Below are 13,073 nucleotides of genomic sequence, written 5' to 3' on the forward strand. Positions count from 1 at the left end.
TGAAATAATGTTTAAAAAAAAGTTTGTCTGACAGCATGCTCTCCTTGGTAGTATTGTCATAGACATGAGGGTTTTTGAATGTAAAACTGCTGCATGCCTATCTCAAATATGGTACACCAGGACCTAGTGTGTCATTGTGATGGATTGATTTATACCGTAGGTCAGCTGTTTTCAAATCGGGCCTTGGGTACCCACAGCACTGCTGGTTTTCTATTCTGACAGGTAGTTAATTATGCTCACCTGTGATGTTGGGTATTCTGGCCGTTTAATCTGATTAATGTAATTAACTACCTGGCACAATTGAAAAGCAGCCAGTACTGTGGGTCCCCAAGGACCAGATTAAGTACTGTTGTCGTAGATTATACTAAACTGCATTAAGTAGACACACTTCATTGTTCATATAAGTAGAGGTCATTATCAGTGAGAAAGATGTGTGTGTCCTGTTTTAGGAGTATCACCCATGTTGTGAAGTTCTGTAAAAAATACAAGACCATTTTGCTTGAATGGGTGCAAGAGCATTATATGTTTTGCTCATTGTGTTAGTCATATTTACGCCAGAAGTATGTGCAAAAAAGAAAAGAAAAAAAAACATTTAGTTGTATATTCTAATCTCGGAGACAGAATAGGGACATGTTATTTATCTGCAATGCTAACAATGTAAAATGTATAAAGTTACTGTTTGTGGAAATATTTTAATGGTCTGTATTATGAAGTTTTTATGCAAGGAAAAATAAAACTCTAGAGTAAAGAATGTATTGTCAATTCATTCATCAGGCTAGAATAGGTTATTGTTCTTCTTTGCTTTCAGACACTATACTACATTTAGAGTTCTGCACTTCAGAATCAGAAATTCTTTTGTTGCCATTTGCATTACATGCACTAGGGATTTAGCCTGGTGTTGGTACAGAGAATGGAAAAAGATCAAATGAAAATGAGGTAAAAAGTATGCGAAAAAATATATACACAGAACACACGTGTGTGTGTGTGTGTGTGTGTGTATATAGCATATTTTTCCGAAACCGTCAATGGTGTTATAAGTGCTCAACTAATGAGGAGCGGAATATCAACACAGATAATGTGGTTTAACCACATTAGCAGCTGATGAGTGCACGACGCACGAAATAGGCCTGTACTGCAATGCATTAAACCTTTTTTTTCCTGTATCTCATATATATATATATATATATATATATATATATGTGTGTGTGTATACACATACATACACTAGTACTATATGTAGAGTATATATATATATATATATACGCTATACTACTCTACTAGTGTGTGTGTATGTATATATATATATATACATACATACACACTAGTACTATGTAGAGTGTATATATACACACACACACACACATATATATATATATATATATACTCTATACTACTCTACTCGTGTATATACAGTGCATCCGGAAAGTATTCACACCCCGTCACTTTCCCCACATTTTGTTACCTTACAGCCTTATTCCAAAATGGATTAAATTCCTTTTTTTTTCTCATCAATTTACACACAATACCCCATAATGACAAAGTGAAAAAGGTTTTGTAGAAATTTTTGCAAATTTATTCAAAATTTAAAACTGAAATATTGCATGTACATAAGTATTCTTACCCTTTGCAATGACACTCAAAATTGAGCTCAGGTTCATCCTGTTTCCACTGATCATCCTTGAGATGTTTCTACATCTTGATTGGAGTCCACCTGTAATAAATTCAATTGATCGGACATGATTTGGAAAGGCACACACCTGTCTATATAAGGTCCAACTGTTGACAAAGCATGTCAGAGCAGAAACCAAGCCATGAAGTCAAAGGAATTGTCTGTGGACCTCTGAGACAGGATTGCATCGAGGCACAGATCTGGGGAAGGGTACAAAAAAAATTCTACAGCTTTGAAGGTCCCGAAGAGCACAGTGGTCTCCATCATTCTTAAATGGAAGAAGTTTGGATCCACCAGGACTCTTCCTAGAGCTGGCTGCCCAGCCAAACTGAGCAATCGGGGGAGAAGGGCCTTGGTCAGGGAGGTGACCAAGAACCCGATGGTCACTCTGACAGAGCTCCAGTGTTCCTCTGTGGAGATGAGAGAACTTTCCAGAAGGACAATCATCTCTGCACCACTCCACAAATCAGGCCTTTACAGTAGCGTGGCCAGACAGAAGCCTCTGCTCAGTAAAAGGCACATGACAGTCCGCTTGGAGTTTGCCAGAAAGCACCTAAAGGACTCTTAAGACCATGACAAACAAGATTCTCTGGTCTGATGAAACCAAGATTGAACTCTTTGGCCTGAATGCCAAACGTCACGTCTGGAGGAAACCAGGCACCTCTCATCACCTTGCTAATACCATCCCTACAGTGAAGCATGGTGGTGGCAGCATCATGCTGTGGGGATGTTTTTCAGCGGCAGGAACTGGGAGACTAGTCAGGATCGAGGGAAAGATAAATGGAGCAAAGTACAGAGAGGCCCTTGAGGAAAACCTGCTCCAGAGCGCTCAGGACCTCAGACTGGGGCGAAGGTTTACCCTTCAACACGACAACGACCCTAAGCACACAGCCAAGACAACGAAGGAGTGGCTTCGGGACAAGTCTGTGAATGTCCTTGAGTGGCCCAGCCAGAGCCCAGACTTGAACCCCATTAAACATCTCTGGAAAGACCTGAAAATAGCTGTGCAGCGACACTCCCCATCTAACCTTACAGAGCTCGAGAGGATCTGCAGAGAAGAATGGGAGAAATACCCCAAATATAGGCGTGCCAAGCTTGTAGCTTCGTACCCAAGAAGACTTGAGGCTGTCATCGCTGCCAAGGGTGCCTCAAACAAGTACTGAGTAAAGGGTGTGAATACTTATGTACATGCAATATTTCAGTTTTTTATTTTTAATAAATTTGCAAAAATTTCTACAAAACCTTTTTCGCTTTGTCATTATGGGGTATGTAGATTGATGAGAAAAAAAAGGAATTTAATCCATTTTGGAATAAGGCTGTAAGATAACAAAATGTGGGGAAAGTGAAGGGGTGTGAATACTTTCCGGATGCACTGTGTATATACTAGCAGAGGTACCCGGCGTTTCCCGGGGAAAATGCTCTCACCAAACAACCAACACGATCTGATCTTTACAATATAATCGATGATGAAATATAGGATAATTTATGATATGATACATTTGATAAATGAATGTTATTTACGAAAATTATCAAATATCATAATTTTCAATCCATTCATCAAGCTTCTTTGCCAATGTGTGTATTAATCGCTCAGTGCTCAAGGGCCTCAGGGTAAACCACGTTGCGTGTCTTACTATTCAGCGTTAGGATAGAAAGCTTTCCTGCACTACCAGTTCTGGAGGCAGCTACATACAACTGGCCGTGTAAGAAATATGGAGCAGAAAGATTTACTCCAATCATTTGAAAAGTCTGTGTTGGTTTATGGTAAACATCAACAATCAAATGTCCGCCATCGCCAATTGCCATTTCAGAGTGTAAGAAGCCTAACCTGTCATTTTACAAACCCACCAAATTTTGCTCCAGTATTTCAATTTCTTTTTTCTTTTTTTTGAAGTTGTATGTGGTCCATCTGGAGGTCATTTTTTTTTCTTTTTTTTTTTTGCTTGCTTCTCCACATGGAAAATGTTTAAAGCCGCTTAGGCTAAGTTCAGTCATAATGTGATAGTGTGGCGGACCAATAGTAGTATTTCCATGAGTAATGGGGGAGATGTTTCGTTTGAGGACACTACACGCCATCGCCACTCAGCGGCACTGTGAGACGATGGATGGCGGAGAGGGACTGCTGTAAGGGGACAAAAGAAGAATAAGCAGAACGAGCAAAATAAACTCAATTTCGCAAATAAATCCAAGTTTTTAGTTTTTTTTTAAATATTCTTCGAACTGCAATCATTGGAAAGTGCTGGTTCTAAAGATACCTTTCTTTTTGTTCTACAATTAGTATTTCTGAAGTTTTATGCGAACATACAAGCACACTCTTGCTTTATATATATCGATATAGATGACAATCAAAGCTGGTAGCCCCCAGGGATATGTGCTCTCCCCTCTACTCTTCTCCCTCTACACACAAATGACTGCACCTCAGGTGACCCGTCTGTTAAACTGATGATGACAGCCATCATTGGCCTTATCCGGGATGGTGACGAGTCTGCATATAGACGGGAGGTTGATCAGCTGGCCCTCTGGTGCGGCCATAACAGCCTGGAGCTGAACACGCTCAAAGCAGTGCAGATGACAGTGGACTTAAGGAGGAGTCCCCAACACTGCCTCACCTCACCATCCTCAACAACACAGTGTCTACGATGGAGACCTACAGATTTCTGGGTTCCACAATCTCCCAGGGCCTATGGTGGGGATCCAACATGCAAAAAGGCCCAGCAGAGGCTGTACTTTCTCTGCCAGCTCAAGAAGTTCAAGCTGCCTCAGGAACTGTTGATTCATTATCAAAGAAGGTTGAATCAGTTCATCTGGATACAACGTTTATTCACAGATACGTTTCATCACTCGTCTAAGTTACATGGTTTACATGGGAATGGTTTGAGGAACACGATGAAGTGTTCAAGGTGTTGCCCTGGCCTCCAAATTCTCCAGATCTCAATCTGATTGAACACCTGTGAGATGTGCTGGACCGACAAGTCTGATCCACGGCGGCTCCACCTCGCAACTTACAGGACTTGAAAGATCTGCTGCTAATGTTTTGGTGCCAGATACCACAGGACACCTTCAGCGGTCTTGTAGAGTCCATGCCTCGAGTGGTCAGCACTGTTTTTGGCAGCACACAGAGGACCAACAGCATATTGGGGAGGTGACCATAATGTTTTGGCTCATCAGTATGTATGTGTGTGCTTAGCGTTTTATATATATATATATATATATATATATATATATATATATATATATATATATATATATATATATATATATATATATATATATATATATATATATATATATATATATATATATATATATATGCAGCACGGTGGCACAATGGTTAGTGCAGTCGCCTCACAGCAAGAAGGTCCTGGGTTCGAGCCCCGGGGTAGTCCCACCTTGGTGGGTCATCTCGGGTCGTCCTCTGCGTGGAGTTTGCATGTTCTCCCCATGTCTGCATGGGTTTCCTCCGGGGGTTCCAGTTTCCTCCCACAGTCCAAAGACGTGTAATTCAGGTGAATTGGACATACTAAATTGTGTGTGTGTGTGTGTGTGTGTGTGTGTGTGTGTGTGTGTGTGTGTGTGTGTGTGTGTGTGTGTGTGTGAGAGCCCTGTGATGGCCTGGCAGCCTGTCCAGGGTGTCTCCTTGCCTGCCACCCAATGACTGCTGGAATAGGCTCTAGCATCCCCGTGACCCTGACAGCAGGATAAGCGGCTCAAATAATGGATGGATAGATATCAGAAAAAAACTGTTCTTGTGGTGTACGGTTGTGGTCCTGATGGACCTCAACCTCTTGCCAGAGGGCAGAGTCTCAAAAAGGTGGTGTCCAAGGTGGTAGGGGTTGTCAACGATCTTCCCTCAATAAACATTGTGTCCAGATGAACTGATTCACCTTCCTGTGACAAGATTGGAACCTGCTATCACTGCCAAATTTCATTGACAGTACTCTTAATACAAGGACAAACACTAAACAACAAGTAAATCTGAAAGTTTTTTACATTTCCTGACGCTCTTAATGGTGTGTTTATATTGGTGATCCTTGTAAAAAGAATAAAAAACAGGCCCATATTTTCAATAATGATAGGTTGAGAAAGACACAAAATGTGTTATTTTCAATCTATAACTCAAATTCTTTAATAATGTATATAATATAACTGTTTTATGTGGTTAGATAAATCATAGATTGGGCCTTTAATTTTGTACGAATAACCATGCTAGTAATTGTGATGTTTTTCAAATGTACACTACCGTTCAAAAGTTTGGGATCACATTGAAATGTCCATATTTTTGAAGGAAAAGCACTGTACTTTTCAATGAAGATAACTTTAAACTAGTCTTAACTTTAAAGAAATACACTCTATACATTGCTAATGTGGTAAATGACTATTCTAGCTGCAAATGTCTGGTTTTTGGTGCAATATCTACATAGGTGTATAGAGGCCCATTTCAAGCAACTATCACTCCAGTGTTCTAATGGTACAATGTGTTTGCTCATTGGCTCAGAAGGCTAATTGATGATTAGAAAACCCTCGTGCAATCATGTTCACACATCTGAAAACAGTTTAGCTCGTTACAGAAGCTACAAAACTGACCTTCCTTTGAGCAGATTGAGTTTCTGGAGCATCACATTTGTGGGGTCAATTAAACGCTCAAAATGGCCAGAAAAAGAGAACTTTCATCTGAAACTCGACAGTCTGTTCTTGTTCTTAGAAATGAAGGCTATTCCATGCGAGAAATTGCTAAGAAATTGAAGATTTCCTACACCGGTGTGTACTACTCCCTTCAGAGGACAGCACAAACAGGCTCTAACCAGAGTAGAAAAAGAAGTGGGAGGCCGCGTTGCACAACTGAGCAAGAAGATAAGTACATTAGAGTCTCTAGTTTGAGAAACAGACGCCTCACAGGTCCCCAACTGGCATCTTCATTAAATAGTACCCGCAAAACACCAGTGTCAACATCTACAGTGAAGAGGCGGCTGCGGGATTCTGGGCTTCAGGGCAGAGTGGCAAAGAAAAAGCCATATCTGAGACTGACCAATAAAAGAAAAAGATTAAGATGGGCAAAAGAACACAGACATTGGACAGAGGAAGACTGGAAAAAAGTGTTGTGGACGGATGAATCCAAGTTTGAGGTGTTTGGATCACAAAGAAGAACGTTTGTGAGACGCAGAACAAATGAAAAAATGCTGGAAGAATGCCTGACGCCATCTGTTAAGCATGGTGGAGGTAATGTGATGGTCTGGGGTTGCTTTGGTGCTGGTAAGGTGGGAGATTTGTACAGGGTAAAAGGGATTCTGAATAAGGAAGGCTATCACTCCATTTTGCAACGCCATGCCATACCCAGTGGACAGCGCTTGATTGGAGCCAATTTCATCCTACAACAGGACAATGACCCTAAACACACCTCCAAATTGTGCAAGAACTATTTAGAGCAGAAGCAGGCAGCTGGTATTCTATCGGTAATGGAGTGGCCAGCGCAGTCACCAGATCTGAACCCCATTGAGCTGTTGTGGGAGCAGCTTGACCGTATGGTACGCAAGAAGTGCCCATCCAACCAATCCAACTTGTGGGAGCTGCTTCTGGAAGCGTGGGGTGCAATTTCTCCAGATTACCTCAACAAATTAACAGCTAGAATGCCAAAGGTCTGCAATGCTGTAATTGCTGCAAATGGAGGATTCTTTGACGAAAGCAAAGTTTGATGAAAAAAAAATCTTATTTCAAATACAAATCATTATTTCTAACCTTGTCAATGTCTTGACTCTATTTTCTATTCATTTCACAACATATGGTGGTGAATAAGTGTGACTTTTCATGGAAAACACAAAATTGTTTGGGTGATCCCAAACTTTTGAACGGTAGTGTAGATGTGACAAGGGCTCTTTAATAAGCAAAAACAAATGGCTAATCTGTGAAACCAATGTATTTGGGTGCACCACAACCAGTACAAAATATTGTAAAATATGTATTATCAAATATTTCATTATAGGTTTTCGCAGGCAGCAGATCATCTGCTGCCTGATTAAATGGTAAGAATTCACAAATTAAATAGTGACATGCAAACCTTATACGGTAGCATACAAACAAATATTTTGTCAAGGGCAGCTGGCCATGTCTTTGTTGACTTGCATTATGTTTCTTATACAATTAATAGAGCATTTTCTTTAAGGTGCAATATCTTCTCTTAGAAAAGGCTTGAGAATTCAATTCAATTCAATTCAATTCAATATATTGTCATTAAAAACAATATGCAGGCACATGTTAAAAATTAAATAAGGGCTGCAGCTTCACCAAACAGTGCAAGATAGACATAGACAAACACATCAAACATACAGTATAAGATATATACAGATTAAGACCAAAAGCTAAAAATAAGTTAAAAAAGAGAAGGGAAAAAAAAGATCAAGTACAAAATATTTAAAAATATCTACAGACATTCAGTAGGTAGCCAGGTTCGGGTGGGCAACAGCTTGGGGAAAGAAGCTGTTTTTGAGCCTGGTAGTGCGGGCTCTGAGGCTCCTGTAGCGCCTCCTAGAGCGCACGGGGGAGAACAGTCCATGGTTGGGGTGGGTGGGATCTCTGCTGATGCTGAGACCCCTTCGAAGGCAGCGTTTGTGATAAGTGTCTTTTATGGCTGGGAGCTGGGTACCGGTGATACGCTGGGCCGCCTTGACGACCCGCTGCAGAGCTTTCTGGTCTACTGATGTGCAGTTGCCGTACCACACTTAGATGCAGCTGGTCAGGATGCTCTCTACGTTGCAGTGGTAGAAGTTGGTGAGAATTTTGGGGGATAGACGGGCGCTCCTTGGCCTCCTCAGGAAATGTAGGCGTTTTTGGGCCTTTTTCACAAGGGCCTGGGTGATTGATGTCCAGAAGAGGTCCTCACTGATGTGGACTCCAAGGAATTTAAAGCTGGAGACACACTCCACTTCCACCCCATTGATGTCTATGTGTACTGATGTGTGTGAATGCCATGTTAACCGTACATATTCATAAAAACCAACTGATTACTAACTGAAGATAAATTTGGCTGATTTTTACTTGATTGCTACTCTTAAATTAATGAATGCATGTTGAGCTCTAAAAGCATATTGAATCGGAAATTTTAGCTTTAAAATAAATTAAAATAATCCAGTGATGAACAGAGTTATAACATACATTAAAGAAAGTTGAATCAGTTCATGTGGACACAACGTTCATTGACAGAAATGTTTCATCACTCATTTAAGTGACCTCTTCAGTCTAAACTGACTGCAGGTATCCCCGCCCTTATAAACAATAGTTTTCCTACAAGACAGAGTTTTGTACCACAGATTATACCCTGGAGAAGCCACACCTAATCTATATGGTTTACCTAAAATACATAAACAGGATGTGCCATTATGGCCTATTGTTTGTATGATTAACTCGATGATCTATAACATCTCTAAGTTTCTTGCATCTATTCTTAACACGTTGGTAGGCAGCAATGAACATCACATTCAGAATACTATGGCTTTTGTGGATAAGGTGAGGGAAATTATTATGGAGGGGGATAAAACAATAGTCTCTTATTCAATTCAATTTATTGTCATTAAAAACAATGTGCAGGACAGAACATTCTGTCCTCGCAACTGACCTTTCGCAAAGTACTGCCCCAGAACGGTGCTTGTCCAATCTTACCTCAGCAACGGTCCGTCAAGCTTTCAAACACACAACAAAATGCTGAAACGGTGTGCCTATGGGATCTGCAAATCGGATACTAGATATCTGAAAAGTTTGGAGGGGGTGTAATTTTCTTTCCCTTCCCGAAACCCAGAACGCAAGAAGCGCAATGTCGGCAATAGATTTCGCAGTATAGCAGACCCCATGGCCAGCTTAATCCATCCAAAATCAACAAAAATACCTGTCTGCTCCAATCTAAGCTTGCTACTAGCTATTATTGATAGCTAATACAGCTAACGTATTATTACTGTTACTTTTACCCACACAATGCGGTGATTTCTTCTTTCATGTTTTGGTGCTTTCCGGCTACTTCCTGGATAGTTCTGAAATGCTTGACGGGCATAGCAACAGTAACTAAGGGGGCGGGACTTTGCGCAAGGTCAATTGCGTCTGAGCAAGGCTAGACAGATAAAAGAATCCTCAATAAACCTGTCTTCAACAGTGTGGTTTTACTGGTTTCAACATTGTAAAACTGAAAATACAAACAAAGAGGTATGTATAGATTACTAAACACATACAGCTTACATGAAATTGCTTTTTAGCATGAAATATAACATGTCACAATGAACAATAACATTCATTTCTTTAGAGTTATCCAGCTATAGCTAGCCAAACAATAAAACTAGCATAAGAACTTAGCAAACATGAGAACATATGTCAATTAGTCGGATGCTAGCTAGGGAGCTGTCAGCTTGAATGAGCTTCTGAGTTAGCTAAAATAGGTTAGCAAGCAACAAATCAAGACAACAAAAAACATCTTCTAGTACTATGTAGCTTAACTTACAAAATTAAGTTTCAGATCTAACATGTAAGTGCTGATACTCCCACACATATCTACTCCAAGGCTCAAACGAAGAAAAACAGACTGCATTTCACACACTGCTTGCTGCTTCATAACGAGCCAAACGGAAGATAAACAAAACGAACTCTTAGCAGGTGAAATTAACAGTACCTAAAACAACCAATGGGGGGCAGCACTATAACACCTAACGTCATAACAAAGCATGGGCAGCTCTGTAGTCCTCAGTTCTCATGCAGTTATAGAGAGCAGGAAGGAATCTTGTTCTAAGTTGAGTTTTGTGTGCATCTCTCACTTGGGTGAGAATCCAGTTAATATACAAAAGAGCATGCATTCAGTACAGTAATGTAACACCTAGCTGGGGTCAGAACACAGACATACACAAACATAGCAAACATAGTATAAGATACACATGAAGACTAAAAGCTAAAAATAAGTTAAAAAAAGAGCAAGAGCATAAACATTTACAGACATTCAGTGGGCAGCCAGGTTCAAGTGGGTAACAGCTTGGGGAAACTACTACTACTACTACTACTTTCGGCTTCTCCCGTTAGGGGTCGCCACAGCGGATCATCTGTTTCCATTTCTTCCTGTCTTCTGAAAGAAGCTGGTCCCCCCCCAACCCTTTTCTCCCCAATTGTATCCGGCCTATTATCCCACTCTTCTGAGCCGTCCCGGTCGGTGCTCCACCCCCTCTGCCAATCCAGGGAGGGCTGCAGACTTCCACATGTCTCCTCCGATACATGTGGAGTCGCCAGCCTCTTCTTTTAATCTGACAGTGAGGAGTTTCACTTGGGGGACGTAGCAAGTGGGGAGGATCACGCTATTCCCCCAGTTCCCCCTCCCCCTAAATAGGCACCCCGACCGACCAGAGGAGGCGCTAGTGCAGCGACCAGGACACATGCCCACATCTGGCTCCCACCCACGGACATGGCCAATTGTATCTGCAGGCACGCCCAACCAAGCCGGAGGTAACTCGGGGATTCGAACCAGCGATCCCTATGTTGGTAGGCAATGGAATAGATCGCTATGCTACCTGGACGCCCAAAGAAGCTGTTTTTGAGCCTGGTCTAAGGGCTTTGAGGCTCCTGTAGCGCCTCCCAGAGCGCAGGGGGGAGAACAGTCAATAGTTGGGGTAGGTGGGATCTCTGCTGATGCTGAGACCCCTTTGAAGGCAGCTTTGAGATAAATGTCTTTTATGGCTGGGAGCTGGGTACCGGTGAAATGATGGGTCGCCTTGACGACCCGCTGCAGAGCTTTCTGGTCTACTGACGTGCAGTTGCTGTACCACACTGAGATGCAGCTGGTCAGGATGCTCTCCATGGTGCAGTGGTAGACGTTGGTGAGAATTTTGGGGGATAGATGGGCGTTCTTCAGCCTCCTCGGGAAATGCAGGCATTGTTAGGCCTTTTTCACAAGGGCTTGGGTATTTGATGCCCAAGAAAGTTCCTCACTGATGTGGACTCCAAAGAATTTAAAGCTGGAGACATGATGTTAAGTCTCTCTTCACGTGCGGTCCTGTTAATAAAACAGTGGAGGCAGTCTTTATTAAATTACAAAACGACCCCACTCTTAGCAATGGGACCACCCTTAACACTGACCAAGTGTGTCTGCTCCTGAAGCTATGTCTTGAGTCCATGTACTTCACATACAGGGGCAGTAGGCAGAGGCATGGGTGTGCTATGGGCTCCCCAGTCACAGCTATAGTAACCAACTTGTATATGGAGGAAGTGGAAAAGAGGGCTCTGATATCCTATCCAGGGACACCACCTAGCCATTAGTTCAGATTTTTGTGGACGACACCTGAGTTAAAATTAAATCTCAGAATGTACCACTTTTCACCGACCACATTAACTCTGTGGACAACCACATCAAGTTCACCAGGGAGGATGTGAAAATGACAGGTTAGCCTTCTGAGACTGGGAAATTGCAATTGATGATGGGGGACATTTGATTGTTGATGTTTACCATAAACCACATGCTGGTTTGACTCTCATCATCCACCAACACAGCAGCTGGGAAAGAGGAGAAATCCCACACTAAACATGCCTTGGTTAAATGTGGTTATCCCAACTGGGCATTTGTCAAAGCCAGGAAGACACCCAAACAGTGCACCAGCCAATCGAAGAGAGGAGAACAGCTGCCTAAGCGTAAATCAGTGGTGATTCTGTACGTGGCAGGTGTTTTGGAAAAGTTGAGACGCATTTTTTCCAAACACCACATCTAAGCTGCTTTCAAACCCCAAAACACGCTGGGCCAGAAATTGGTAAACCCCAAGGATCGGGTCCCCCGCCACAAACAGCAATATAGTGTACGCTGTTAAATGCCAGAAGGATTGCTGTGACTTGTACGTTGGGGAAACCAAACAGACTCTGGCCAAGAGGATGGCACAACACAGAAGAGCTAATGCATCAGGCCAGGACTCCGCCATCTACACCCATCTACAGGCCAGTGGCCACTCTTTCAAGGATGAGGATGTGCACATCTTTGATAGGAACGCTGGTTTGAATGGGGCGTCAGAGAGGCCATCTATGTTTAAAGGGAGGACGACCATCCCTGAAACGGGGGGGGGGGGCACTTAGAGTACATCTGTCAGTTATAACATAGGCCATGTTATAGGTTTATAACCCCCTTGAACGATCTAATTAATATTCGTTTGTCTGTGCTATGATTGGCTGAGTACGAATATTGTCGTCAAACAGAAGAGACGGAGGATGATTGCTCATTATATTGTCTTCATACAGAAGCGACGGAGGAGCTAGCTAACGTTAGCCGTCGGCGTCAGAAGGGAAGGTAGCATGGGATAGGGTTAGGGTTAGGGTCTCTCTCTCTCACACACACACACACACACACACACACACACACACACACAAACACAACCATCATCGGTGGTCACTCGGGGTCAAGTATGAT

Source organism: Lampris incognitus, chromosome 5 (assembly GCF_029633865.1).
Source record: "Lampris incognitus isolate fLamInc1 chromosome 5, fLamInc1.hap2, whole genome shotgun sequence".
NCBI lineage: Eukaryota > Metazoa > Chordata > Actinopteri > Lampriformes > Lampridae > Lampris > Lampris incognitus.